Genomic DNA, 11,076 nt, shown 5'->3' on the forward strand with positions numbered 1-11,076 from the left:
GCCCACTGCAGCTCAGCAGGCGTGAGCCTGGTCGGTACCTGGATGGGAGACTCCTGGGAAAGACTAAGGTTTCTGCTGGAAGAGGTGTTAGTGGGGCCAGCATGGGGCACTCACCCTGCAGTTCATGTGGGTCCTAATGCCCCAGTATAGTGGCAGGGACACTATACTGTAAACAGGTGCCGTCCTTCGGATGAGACGTAAAACCGAGGTCCTGACTCTCTGTGGTCATTAAAAATCCCAGGGCATTTCTCGAAAAGAGTAGGGGTGTAACCCCGGCATCCTGGCCAAATGTCCCATTGGCCCTTACCAATCATGGCCTCCTAATATAACCTTACCTATGAATTGGCTTCATTACTCTGCTCTCCTCCCCACTGATAGCTGAGGTGTGAGTGTTCTGGCGCACTATGGCTGCTGGTGGGGTGGGTGGGGCTGCACATTGGTGGTGGAGGGGAGTCCCCATTACCTGTAAAGCCAGAAAAGCACTATATAAGTGTAAGCAATTATTTTGTATTATTATTATTATTATTATTATTATTATTATTATTATTATCATCATCCTTCATGACCCTCAATACCCCAATTTCCTGTATAGAATTACAGACAGATATGGGTGACTAAAAAAATGAACAATCTTTATGATCAAAAACTGTATTCTTACATTTCACTATTTCATCATTGAAATTTTTACTTCAGCATAAACAATGTCTCATAAAAATATCCTGTGAAACAAACTCCAGGTATCAGAGTCAATGATTGCAGTCATATATACATCCTGTTGCAGTTTTCTTTCTCTTGTCTGTCAGGCTTATTGGTGAAGGCAAAGTAGTTTGAAAGCTGATGGATGGAGAGTATTATATCAGGGACTTGATTAACATGGGGAATTATCATATTTTGCACAAGAGCCACTGATTCTCTCCTTCTCAGCAGTGACTCATACCTCTGATGCAGTAAACACAGTTCATTGGAACCATCCCTTCAAAACCAAACAGAATTAGGAGTCAAATCAACAAAGTGGAAAAGGCCACTTTGGGCATTTGCAGCACAGGTAAGGTTAAAAACTTTCATTTTATCACTCGAAATTCCTATCCATACCATTAAGCAACCACACTATGTACAGCGCCCATAGAATGTCCACCCTTTCTAAAGTAACTTTGTGGACTTCTAGCCTGAAATCAAGGCACATGAAATCAGAATTTATTTTACATTGTTGCACACAGCTTCCAAGTGAAAAACAAATGCCCAAACATTCTGAAAAGTGACTACAAAATGAAAATCTAGAAATGTGGGTTGTGTAGGTGTACAGTACATAATGCTGAGTTAGTACTTGGTGGAAGCATCTTTTACTCGGATTCACCTGGTGATGATAGAGGAGACCGTCAATAACAGAGTTCTTTCTATCCACCACAGATATCGTGCAAGAGTGTGGACAGGTTCTGCAATGACAGCTTTGCAGACGAAATCTTTCCTCGCCATCTGTGTGTTGCTGCAGCTACTTCAACATACAGTAGCTGCACAATAGACCCCCACCCACCTCTCAGAATACTGCTCTTACTTGAAAAAGAATGTCCCAAAACACACTTGGAAGTGTTTGAAGATCATATAGTGTTGTACAAAGATGGAAAATTTAATTGTTGTAACTATGTAGACAAAAAAATATCTGTTGTCAGCAAAGAAGAAGAAAAAATATTGAATGAAAATATTGTGAAAGCTAAAAAGATAACACTTTTCATAACAGGAGAGTTTGAAGTAAAAAACGAGCAGCTGACCTTTGATGAAGGTAAATCCCGAGAGACCTTAGCTCATGATATCTGTCATCACTTAAAATTAGTCAGTCCATCTCTAATTGCTGTAATGGTTGTGTTTCCTGAAATCTGCACACAGACTATCTGGGGTTATGAATTCATTAAGAAGTTTGAACACCAGACATGTTCAATGAATATTGGCTTTGGACGAGCAAGAGTCAGTGTTTACGTAGGTTTAAACCAGAATGACAGAGAAACATTAAAAGAGAAAGCCCAAAATGAAATCAGTCATTATCATTCAGCATGCAGAAAACATGTTACATTTTTTGTGTGATAAAGGAGACTGGATAACAAGACCAGATGCTGAAAATGAGTTTCAACTGAAAATTATACAGACTGCAGAAGTGGACTTTTTCATTCACTCCAGCTGTGAGAAAGATACTAATGTTTTTAAAGTAGGAGGGCACACCGCACACGAGTTAGCTAGCATTCTGAAAAAGATTCTTCACGAAACTGACCATCCCTACCAGCAGGTTGGAGTCAAGGTTGAATGTAAAAAGTCTGAGTTAGACATACGTTTTGTTAATGCTTTAGTTGAGACATTGCGAAAAAACAAGATATCTGGTAGAAAGATTAATGCCCATGGTAAAAAACCCATGTCACAATACATCTTGTGAGAAATGGTGATATGAAAAATGATGCAATACATAAATTAAACACTATGCAAAAAGAAAGTGACCAAAACATTGTAGCAGACTACAAGAACAAATGGCACCTTGAGGACTATCAAAATGGCATATTGAAAGAAATAGAAGATACAGTGGTAAGAAAAGACGTTTCTGAGGCAGAAGAGATCTCTTTAAATGTCAAGGCCACGGTCATTTTAATTCTAAGCCAGGGCTCATTCTGTCAGAAAATCCACAGAATCTGGCAAAGAAAATTGATGAATTATTAACCGGAGGTTCACAAGAAATACACACTAAATTGACAGGAAAAAGAGTGAAAATTGTATTCTATGTATACAATGCTGGGACCAAACAAGGACAGGAATATGTTGAAACATTCTTATAGGAAATCAACAGTAAAAATGCAATTATTGATGAAGTCATTGCTTTCAATGGGTGGGGAACACAACAAATAGGAAACCATTTAGTTTCTGTGCCTTATATGATGGAATACAGTGCTCAGAACTATACTCAAAATTAGCCTTAATGAATGGATGATCGAGCATGGACAATTTAAATATGAATACTTTCCATATGGCAGATTTACTATTAGGACAACGTGGGAGAACAGCAAACCTTTTACATTTCCAATAGCTACAGCAGAAGAACATTACTTCAGATTTAACAAACAAACTTAAAAAGTAAAAAATGCTTTTAATTGACTGCCATAGTTCTAAAGGGTAGTGGTTAGTCAAAAATTCAACAACACTATGTCAATGACAGAAGAGACTATGGAAATATATTATCTTCTTAGATGAAAGCTAAGTTCTTTCTACCCTAAAGTGTAGGGTTCTGTCTTATCACACTAGCAAATGAATAATTTACAATTCAGTCTCCAGTATGAAATAAATGGTATGCACCGTTCCCCGTGTAAAATATGAGAAATGTTAAAAAAGAACTTCAATAATTCAATGTTAACTACTTTAACCACCTGACAAATAATTGAGACATTTTAAATACAAAAAGTGAATTAAATTCAAACAAAGAACATTGCTGAGAAATACAATTGCCTTTATGTCTGTGTTGACAATTTGTAATTTTCTTTTCTGTTTCTTTAAAGTTCACCCCAAACGTTTTTGTTATGTAACTTTTTTGTTTTGTAATGGCAATTAAAAAGGGCTAAAATATTTTGTCTTCTGAAATACTTTGTTGTTAAAATAGTTATACTGTATAATGTTAGGAAAATTAACACATATAATGCTCTGTTCTGGCCTGTTTCAAAAACAAGAACATTAAAACATAAAAATACATTTAAAATTAATGTTAAAAAATAAATTGGGACACTCTCTTTTCTAAATGGTTTTGTACTAAGGCAGTAGAGGAGCTGTAATTTATAACTATTTAACACTACAGTATGTAACTGCAAAACTGTAAATTTAGCAAAACTGCGTTGGTGTGGTGGCTCTGTGGCTCAGGATCTGTGCCTGTAGCTGTAAGGTTGCTGGTTTGTATCCTGCAGCTGGCAGAGGAATCCTACTCTGTTGGGCCCCTGAGCAAAGCCCTTAACCCCAGCTGCTCCAGGGGCACCATATAAATGGCTGACCCTGCGCTCTGACCCCAAGCTTCTCTCTTTCTGCCTGTGTGTCTCATGGAGAGCAAGCTGGGGTATGCGAAAAGACAAATTCCGAATGCAAGAAATTGTATATGGCCAATAAAGTGATCTGTTCTCTCTAAAATAGTGATCCTTTACAAGTGTTCATTTATACGGAATTTTTCAGTTGCAGTGAATCCCAGAAAAGTGAACAGTGTATAAATGCATAAGATCATTAATGTAATATGATAATGGTACAATACTGCACTCCTGCCTCTGTGCAAGAAACTTCAAGTGGCCTACTGCATATGTGACTGTTAAAGTCAGAACAATATTTTACTGAAACAGGTATTGAATATATTATTTCATATGTAGAATACTTATAAACATCATGAAGTAGCGTTTCATTAACTGACACATTTGCTGAAAAATGGTATATTCTCTACCCCATGGATGTAGGGTGACAGATTTTCTTGCAATATGTACTTCCACAGACAGACACGATGACTGATGAGCAAATTCCTGTTTCTTGCACTATGAACTAAATGTTTGGTGTCTACAGACACCTCACCTCATCTAAGATGTCCTCCTGATTTTCCTGGACCCCATGAGCCATCAGCTTCTGCAGAGCAGAGGGAAGGAAGACAATATCACTCTCACTGTAGGGATGAACCGTTGGGCAAACAATATTGTTCATACAGTTGTGTTTTCAAATACACAAACATACCATGATAATAAAAAATAAGATCAAAATAATACACATCATTCCCAGCTCCAGAGCTATTGGTACAAACAAAAATTATTTACTGGGAGGACATTAAAAAGATTGTAAGAAAAGTTCTAAGAAAGTTTCTTCAACAGCCATTAATCCACAGAGTATTTTTCCAGTTAATTCAATACATAGTACTTTTAGAATTCAACAATGATAAACTATTCACATACTTTTGCCAAATATATGTATGAATAATAGTGTCTATTTTTATCAACTGTTGGTTAATGAGCACCACAAATGATCTGAACAATTTTGGGCAAATCATCCTACCGTATGTCTGTTGGACCTTCAGAAAATTCCCACTGCAGATTTCTTGAGTGAATGAAGCAGGGGTTAAATGATGACTGTTGTTCCTCTCTGTCTGCAGTGACAGACTGCATATATCTGCCTGCTGCTCATGACATCAATCAGGAATTACAGTCAGCTGAATCTCCCACTTCCAGCAGAACCACAGCCATAGAAGCGTCTCACAGAAACATTGTGTTAAACTGAAGCCAGGACTGTCAGTCTCAGCCTTGGAAACATTCACTCACCTCAGTCTCATTGTGAAAACCATCCACCTAGTCCTGAAAATATACTGAAAATAAAGCAAGACATTACAGTTATACCTTCCAGCTCTGAATTCATTCAGATCAGGATTGACTGTCTAAACACCAGTTTTATTGACACTCTTAATATCAGTTTATACTCTAATTAGATCAGTCAATCTGTATCCCTGTAGATCTTCTTTCACATCCTCTAACTCCATCCCCTCTATTACTGGGGTAACAGCTTTTCACCTCAATCATGTTGATGAACTGCATGAGACTTAAAATTGACAGCCTTTTGTGACTCTGCTTCCATAACTTCTATTGGATAAAAACAGCTGCAGAACAAGTATTATTTCTCTTAATATAAAGAATGATTTTAAATGTCCATTAAATGAATAAAAGAATAATGTTCAGTCTTCGTATATAATATGAATCAAAACAATTCACTTGAAAAAAAAGAAGATCTCAAGAGGGACAGTGTAATAACTACAGAAGCTCTGCATAACTGTTTGGGTACAGGAGGAAAAATAACTAGGAAGTCAAATTTTCTATTAAAAAGACAAATATTAAGTGAAAGAGAAGTCTAGTCACAGTGAATTATACAAAACTGCAAGCTGAAGCTATGAAAATGAGGTCATACCTCTATAACACACTCCTCTTGGTACCAATTTCACTGCCCATCTCCATCTGGCTGGTTTACAGAAATGGCACTGTCTGCCTGAGAAAACCATCTGCACATTGGAGATGTCCACACCTCTGTCATATTCAGAGCAGATACTGTCTGTATTCACATCAGCACCAGATCGCCAGGTGCACTGCAGCACAGCTCAACACAATCTGACCCCTTCCTGACTCAGAGCCTCTCTGTCTGAATCAACCCCCTCAGCCCTGCTGCTGAAGCTGAACGCAGGTATTCTGGGTGAGGCTCAGGGGTCTGCAGACTCTACACTGTGAGTTAGTAACCCAGGCCAGGGCCCTGTCCTCTGTGTCAGGTGTACCTTGTCAGGGACAGGCATGTTCCTGTAGACTGCAGGGTCATCGCAGTCATACTGCTCCTGCTTCTTAGTCTTCTTAGGACGCACTGCCCTGAACTTGGAAAGAAACAGAAAGACAGAAATGAGATAGAAATGCCTAAAATACTGTATGACTAATTAGATCATGTCAACTAAAGTCTTTGCCCACAAGTTTTGTATTTTGTAAATATTGTAAAAATATTTTTTTTCCATCTCAGAAATATTTCCAATGTCCAATCTTGTCTCTGAAAGCCCTTTCAGAGCTGCTAAAAAGCTGGTCAATGTATTTGTCTTCTCTAGAGCTGATTCTAGAGAATTTCCTGAAATGAAGGTTAAACACGGAGATATCAGAACCTGAAATCTTATATTGGTTACCAGTGCAAAACAATTAAAAAGATCCAATTCAAGTGTTTACCAGTGTAATAAAAGATTTCAGAATCTTATCTGAGACAAAAATGGGGTAGATTTACTTTACATTTAAGAGAATTCATGAAATGTACACTGTTAATAAAAATAAAGACGCTGAATACACAAGTTCATGGAAAGCTTTATGGATCCTGCTACAGATCTATTGTACCGAATGTTCACAGTAAAAATGATTAAAGCACAGGCAGGGAAGGGCAGCAGTTAAGACAATGTGTTGATTTCTAGGGGTTCTTAGTCTATGTTTCAGCTATGTTCTGGCATTCAGTAAATTCTAGGTGTTCTATGAAAAAATTGTAGCTTTGTAAATTTGAAGCTCTTCAGTCCTTGTATACAGAAGGCACCAAGTTGCCTTGACCTTTTACCAGGAATAAAAAGCTTTCTGATCTTTCTTGGAGAGATGGATCATGGTGCATTTAAGTAAAGTCCATAGTCAAGCCTTGAGGTTCATTAGTCCCAGTTTTTGTAGCATTCAATAGACTGGGAAACTAGTGAGATCCTAACCCCTATTCTAATCTGCCCCTGTATACAGTGCCTTGATAAAGTATCCCCCCCCTCCCACTTCTTTGTGCTGCAGCCTGTGAAAGAGAGGTGAAAGAGAGGGTGTATTGTAAGTTATCTTGTACAAACTAGTGTGAGCTGCTTTTGATAAAATAGACCAAAACTGACCGATAAATATTAACAGCAGAACACTGTACTTTGTTCAAAAACCACATTATAAGGTAATATTAGCTTTATGGAAATTATACAATAATCTTAACCATTTTGAATAAAAAGAATATTCAATGAACAGTGATACTAAAGTAACCAAGAGGGACAATTGCTTCTTTATAATTTGTTGAGGCACAGTTTCTCTGTAATGTGGATACATGTATTTTCTAAATAAAATATAATTTAATACATTTTTTTTTTACTTATTAAAGCTCTTGTTCATTGTTTGATGGTTGATGTACATCTATTGTTATTTAAGTTTGGAAAAGAGGATCTATAGACTAAGAAGTTTATATTCTTAATAGATGAAAATTATAACCACCCTGAACAATTGTGTTTGAGAAGATAATCAAAATGAACTTTTCAGAGACAAGCATGTACACAGACAAGATTATGTCATTTATATTATATTTTACTGGACTATGTTACCCGAAAATGTCTCTTTTTCATCTTAAATGATTGAACTTTAAAACAGTAAACTTGAGGGGTCTTTATTAAAGTATTTAAAATCCTCAAAGCCTTCAACAAAGTCATTCAGCAGATTTGTTCAATTTTAACAGTAAAACATGAACAAGAGAGCAAAAGAGACAAATGTGTGCATTTAAAACCAGAAGAGGCATTCCTTTACCCAAAGGGTTGTGGGAGTCTGGAACAATCTACTCAGCCGGGTTGTTAAAGACGTCTGTCTGGCTTCTTTCAGGAAACATTCGGATTAATTTACCCTGGGCCAATTAACTTCTATTACAAAACATTTCAGACGATCTGAATGACCTCTTTAAATTTCACTGTAGCTTTTTTTCTTGTGTTCAGAGAAAACACCACATTGCACTAAAAGAATAGAGATTCAGCCTCATAAAAACTTCACCTACCTTATGACAGAAATGAAGCATATTCCTTAGATTAAAGAGTGAATGTTAATCTGACCTGGTTTATGTTTCTTAGGTCTAAGGTGGATTGAGATCATAGTCTACTAGGTGATACAGAGTGTTATCATTGAATATTGTAAATATAACAAGTACATGCATGTACAGTGCTTTGTAGAAAGAAAGACCTGAAAATTGCTGTCCATCAATGATCCCCAACCCATATGACAGATCTTGAGGAAGTTTGTGAGGAAGAAAGGGGGGAAGTGCACCATTCCATTGTTTAAAGTTGATTGAGACTTTTCCATCTATCTCCACAACTATAACTCTACAAAAAGCTGCTGTATTGTAGCCAAACGTGTTTCCACCAAGGATTAGCTCAGGCAGGTGAATATTTATATAATCAACATATTTTGGTTTGTTTTTCTGTGCAGCTTTGGCTGATATTCATTCTTCATCCATAAAAGTGTGCAGTATAAATAAGCATTTAACAGGGAATTTCTTAGACTGGTTATTATTTCTCAAAATAAATAATTTATCGCAAACTTTTACAAATTCATAATCAAGCACCAGATCGTGAACGTTGTGAACTTACCATAAGGTTTAAATGTTACTACAGATAAGAGTGAAAGCTTGCACGAATGGTCATGTAAAACCAGCCCTTCCTGCTCACTAGTCCCTGTAATGACTTGTGTAATGCGATGTGCAAGCGAATAAGTACATGTCGTGCAGCAGATATTTTACAAATGTTCCAGTTTGATCTATGTGCAGAGTTAAGTTGTATTTGTCAGCAAAACAGTCTCAAAGTCGAGACCAATATATCTATTGGATTTAAAGAGATGTATTCAAAAGCCTACTTCATTACAATGTCAAAGGCCCTCTTCATGTCACCGGATGTTTTGTTGCCTCGTTCTAGATCTCAGAATATGCTGCTCATTCCAGGAAATTTTCTTTTTTTGGTGTAAGTCACCCCTTCTCTCCCTCACATCGGTCTTATGCATTCCCACTCTACTCTACCTCCACCTTTGCAGATACTGCTTGTTAACTCCTTACTCTGAAGGGGGGCGTAGCCTGCTTGTCCTATAGCCAGGTAAGCCCAAATTGACTTACTCAATCAATATTTTCAATACATTTAATTATTCAGTTTTGTTATTGCTCGTGAAGTGTGTTCATTGTTCATATACTGTACACTATTTGTAATTCTACATAATTGTGCATCAGTGTGGGGGGCAGACATACTTTAGCAAGGCACTGTATACAGGGACAGATTAGAGTAGGGGTTAGGATCTCACTAGTATTCCCAGTCTATTGAATGCTACAGAAACAGACTAATGAACCTCTAGTCTTGACTATGGACTTTACTTAAATGCACAAAGATCCATCCTTCCAAGTAAGATCAGAAATATTTTTATTCCTGGTAAAAGGTCAAGGACTAAAGAGCTACAAATTTACAAAGCTACAATTTTTTCATAGAACACCTAGAGTTGACTGAATTTCATGCCCATGGCTCTACAAAGAGTATAAGATGTCAGAAAAGACCATGTGTTTCTCCAATCAATATCTGATCCAGCAACCAGGACTGTGACAGGCAAATGAGGCATTAAAAATTCACAGTACTGTATGTAAATTGACTCTGATGTACAGCATAAAAGATGGAGCAGCATGCAGAGCTTTCACTTAGCTCTTCCTGACTAACGGTAAGTTAAACTTCATTTCACACTTTCAATCTACCTGTCCTGCAGTTTTCCAAAAAAATTCCCTTCTTTTAGCATGCTGTATGGGAGATTTGTTCATTTTATGTTTTTTAAAAAAACTCTTTTGACCAAACTAAGTTAATTATTTCCATGTTAATCAGAATCCATGATATAGTACCTTTCTCAGATCAAGCTATATTTATAACAAATTGTTATAAATAAGGGATTTCAGGAAAGCAATGAGTGGGAAATAAAATAAACAGATATACATCAGCAGTTGGTATAATTTGAGGAACATTAATTCCTTATTCTCTGGCACAGTTCTGGTGAAAGAGTAATAAATCAGGAGCTAACTAGAACAAACAAATATTTATTTACGATAACGACATCACAAAACTAAACGACACATCACATTATACAACATACAACACAAAAGGTACACTGTTTACAAAAGAAGGCGTCCCGGAGGTCTACATTCAACAAACTCAGAAACCTGGAATGCTAACTTGAAATGTTATATAATACCTTAACAGGCCAACAAGACCTGTTAAGACCTGAACAAGATAGCTTGGATGCCCAAAAGCAAACCGGAACCTGCCTTCTTATTCTAAAGATGCTGCTTTCTACAGTATCTCTCTTTTTTCCTTCTACTCATCCCCTGTCTTGTCCTTTCTCTCTCCTGTGTCTTCTAATGATGTCTTTCTGTGTGTTGAATGTTCATGCTTTATTATGATTAACCAAAGTAATTTCTCACAAGATTTCCTTTTGATCCTCTTTCTCTCAGCCTACCTACAGCTAGGTAAATACCTTGGTTTTTACTGTACTCATTGTTTTAAACTATCTTAGTTTTTTCTATCTGTTTAAAAGAAAAGACAGAGCATGATCAGAGTTTGGAATCTCAACAGAAACCGGTTGAGTCCCTTTCATGTCCTTTTCAGGAGTATCTTCTTCCTGACGACTGACAGCAAGTAATCTGTCCAGCTACGTGCAGCCAGGTAATTTAAATTTTAACTATATGAATTCTAACAGATTTACAGCTGAATATATATCTGAAGCATAAATGGAGGAAGAT

At 36.9% G+C, this 11,076-nt stretch overlaps 1 long non-coding RNA gene across 1 annotated transcript; it reads right to left on the reverse strand.

Annotated features, from left to right (window-relative positions):
* Positions 1-352: 352 nt before the first annotated feature.
* On the reverse strand, positions 353-5,331 carry LOC138225067 (uncharacterized). Its single transcript, XR_011183640.1, has 3 exons — positions 5,304-5,331; positions 4,570-4,620; positions 353-463 (listed from the first exon to the last, which is right to left on the reverse strand). It is a non-coding gene; the product is annotated as an uncharacterized lncRNA (long non-coding RNA).
* Positions 5,332-11,076: the final 5,745 nt, after the last annotated feature.

The sequence above is a fragment of the Lepisosteus oculatus genome, chromosome 25 (genome assembly GCF_040954835.1).
Source record: "Lepisosteus oculatus isolate fLepOcu1 chromosome 25, fLepOcu1.hap2, whole genome shotgun sequence".
NCBI classification, from domain to species: Eukaryota; Metazoa; Chordata; class Actinopteri; order Semionotiformes; family Lepisosteidae; genus Lepisosteus; species Lepisosteus oculatus.